Source organism: Vicia villosa, unplaced genomic scaffold (assembly GCF_029867415.1).
Source record: "Vicia villosa cultivar HV-30 ecotype Madison, WI unplaced genomic scaffold, Vvil1.0 ctg.000108F_1_1, whole genome shotgun sequence".
In the NCBI taxonomy this organism is placed as follows: domain Eukaryota; kingdom Viridiplantae; phylum Streptophyta; class Magnoliopsida; order Fabales; family Fabaceae; genus Vicia; species Vicia villosa.
In genome coordinates this window covers 983374-986981 of record NW_026705019.1, presented here as the reverse complement: position 1 = coordinate 986981, position 3608 = coordinate 983374, and the positions used below count along the sequence as shown (strand labels likewise).

The 3608-nt window shown below is 40.7% G+C and overlaps 1 non-coding gene across 1 annotated transcript; it reads left to right on the top strand.

Moving 5' to 3' along the window:
* The first annotated feature begins 2166 nt into the window (after nucleotides 1–2166).
* On the top strand, nucleotides 2167–2273 carry LOC131624222 (small nucleolar RNA R71). The gene has a single exon (XR_009290535.1). It is a non-coding gene; the product is annotated as a small nucleolar RNA R71 (small nucleolar RNA).
* The last annotated feature ends 1335 nt before the right edge of the window (nucleotides 2274–3608 follow it).

The following is a 3608-nucleotide window of genomic DNA, read 5'->3' as shown; positions in this document are numbered from 1 at the left end:
ATTCCGGCTTCTAGCAGTTTTTGGATTTCCTTTTTAACCACATCGCTCATAATAGGATTTATTCGCCTTTGATGTTCCCTAGAGGTTTTACTATCGTCTTCGAGCATAATGCGGTGCATACACAGAGAAGGGCTTATACCTTTCAGATCTGATATGTTGTATCCTAAAGCGGTAGGGTATTTTCTTAGGACATTAAGTAATTTTTCAGTCTCGCTTCGTCCTAAGTTGGCGTTCACTATAACTGGTCGGTTTAGTTCTTCGTCTAGAAACTCATATCTAAGATCGGTAGGAAGCGTCTTCAGCTCTATAGCAGGTTTCTTAGGTCCAGGTATAGGATCAGGAGTAAGTGCTAAGCATTCACTCAGGTGGTTATCTTGATATTCCTCACGCCAGTTGTCATCTTCAAAAATTGGCGGCATAGGAATTCTTAGGATGTCGGTTTCCGTATTTGGTTCGGATTTTATTTCATGAACACACTCGTCGATTATGTCAGCAGAACAGCATGTGTCAATTATAGAAGGTGCTTTTAGGAATTGGGAAAGTATAAATTCTATTTTCTCTTCTCCTACTTCAAAAGTAAGCTTTCCTCGTTTTACGTCTATAATTGCACCAGCGGTTGCTAAGAATGGTCTTCCTAATATGATTGGGATGTTAGAATCTTCTTGGATATCCATAATGATGAAATCAGTCGGGATGTAGAATTGACCTACACGAACAGGGATATTCTCTAACATTCCTACAGGGTACTTTACTGAACGGTCTGCTAGTTGAAGAGACATTCTCGTTGCCTTAAGCTCGCCTAGATTTAGTTTCTTACAGGTTGAGAGAGGCATCAAACTAACACTAGCTCCTAAATCGCACAAGGCTTTCTCTATAATGGTTTTACCTATTACGCAGGGTATAGAGAAACTACCAGGGTCTTTCAGTTTTGGAGGCATATTGTTTTGGATGATAGCGCTACATTCAGCGGTAAGCGTTATAGTTTCGTTATCCTCGAGTTTCTTTTTGTTTGATAAGATTTCTTTTAAGAACTTAGCGTACGAAGGCATTTCAGTTATGGCTTCTGTGAATGGTATGGTTATGTTTAATTGCTTCAGAAGTTCTACAAATCTTTTAAATTGCGCTTCGGTTTTTGATTTAGCTAATCTCTGAGGGTAAGGAATTGGTGGCTTGTAAGGTGGTGGTGGAACATAAGGTTTCTCCTTTTCGGGTTCCACTTCGTTATTGTTCTCATCAGTCTTAGTAGTTTGTTCGTCAGTTGTTTTCTTTTGGGTTTCCTTTGGCTCTTGTTGTGACATGGGTACGTTTTGGGTTCTAGGATCTATGGGTCCATCGTAATTCGTTCCACTTCGTAGTGTTATCGCGTTCGCATGTCCTTTAGGATTAGGTTGTGGTTGAGCAGGAAACGTGCCAGCAGGGGCAGTAGGTGCTTGTTGTTGAGCCACTTGTGAGATTTGAGTTTCTAACATTTTGTTATGCGTAGCTAAAGCATCTACTTTGTTCGATAGTTATTTTAGTTGCTCGCTATTGTGGATGTTTTGATTCAGGAAGTCTTTATTGGTTTGTTGTTGGGAAGCTATGAAGTTCTCCATCATGATTTCTAGGTTCGACTTCCTAGGGGTGTTTTGAGCAGCTACAGGCGCTTTTTGGTAGCCAGGTGGTACAGCAGGTGCTTGTCCAGGTGCGTACAACGCATTGTTGTTCTTATAAGAAAAGTTCGGGTGGTTTTTCCATCCAGGGTTGTACGTGTTAGAATAAGGGTTTCCTTGAGCGTAATTTACTTGATCAGATGGGACTCCAGTCAAGAGTTGGCATTCAGCAACTACATGCCCAGTCAATCCACAAATCTCGCAGTTAGGTGCTACAGCGGCAGCGGTGGCTGAAGGAGTGATGGTTAAATTCTCGATCTTTTGAGTTAAAGCGTCTACTTTAGCGTTAACGCGGTCTATACCACTTATTTCGTACATTCCTCCTTTGGTTTGTGCTTTCTCTAGAGCAGCTCGTTCTCCACCCCATTGGTAATGGTTTTGTGCCATGTTCTCTATGAGTTTGTATGCTTCATCATGGGGTTTGTCCATTAATGCTCCGCCAGCAGCGGCATCTATAGTCATTTTAGTGTTATATAGGAGACCACCATAGAAAGTATGGATGATCAGCCATGGTTCGAGTCCATGATGAGGGCATATTCTAAGCATGTCCTTGTAACGTTCCCAAGCTTCGAAGAGTGATTCGTTATCTTTCTGGGTAAATCCGTTGATTTGACCTCTAAGCATAGCAGTTTTTCTAGGCGAAAAATATCTCGCTAAGAATACTCTCTTCAATTCGTCCCACGTAGTTATGGAATTGGAAGGCAGGGATTGAAGCCACGCTCTAGCTCTATCTCTCAAGGAGAAAGGAAAAAGGCGTAATCGAATAGCTTCGGAACTAACGTTGTTGGCTTTGATAGTGTCGGCGTATTGCACGAACACGGATAAATGGAGATTGGGGTCGTCTACAGGGCTTCCAGAGAATTGATTCTGTTGAACAGCTTGGACCATCGAAGGTTTTAGTTCGAAATTGTTTGCCTCAATCGCAGGTGGTGCGATACTTGAATGCGGTTCAGCGCGCGAAGGAGCGGCATAGTCTCTAAGAGGACGAATAGCAGCCATCTCTAACTTCGGGATAATTTGATTGATTTGATCAGTAAGAGTCAATTCCTGATTAATCGGAATTTCTGCTACTTCGGGAAGATTGCGAGCTCGACGTTTGACGTTAATGAAACGTTCGATCTCGTTAATTCGTTGTATTAAGTCTCCTCCTTCTGAACGAGTATTTGGCATACAATCGTTCAAAAAGAAAGGGAAGAATTGTCCTAGTCTCTACGGTGTAACAGTGAGTTACGATATCGACTTAAATAGTCCCCGGCAACGGCGCCAAAAACTTGATCGCGACTTTACGTGTCTATAAATCTGATAACTGCAAGTGCACAGTCGTGTCGTGTAGTTTTAAAAGATATCGAATCCACAGGGACTATGAATCGATCTACCGTTATCTAAGGTTACTATGTAAAGCTAGGAGTACTAAAATTTCGATTGTTCCTAAGGGAAAGTGATTGTGAGAGAATAAAGAATAATAATAAGAGACAGGTATCAGTATGTATTTCGTTTAACTACAGGAAATCCGAAGGTCCATTGGCTTTTGCATAATCAAATTAAAAATCTTTACTAATTCAATTGATTAAAAATCCTCGTCTCAAACTTTCGCTCTGTTGAGTCAAACTACTATCCTAATCCTAATGTACGCTTTCGCCATCCCATTAGATTTTAGAAAAGCTTTTTGGAAACAATGTAATTAATAAAATGCCTATTTTATGAGGTTGTTATCTATTTAAATCTCCTAATCTCAAAATTTCGCTCTGTTGACTCGGAGCAAGCTAATATCCCTAACGTACGCTTTCGCCATCCCGCTCGAGTGTAAAAACAATTTTTGGAAATAAATAAGTCCCAATTAGTTTTAATACGCTTTCGCCATCCTTAAAACTAATGTCCTATGTCTACTATCCAGTTAAAGACCTCAAACTTTCGCTCTATTGGTTTTAACCTTTGACCGTCTTAAGCCCTCAAACTTTC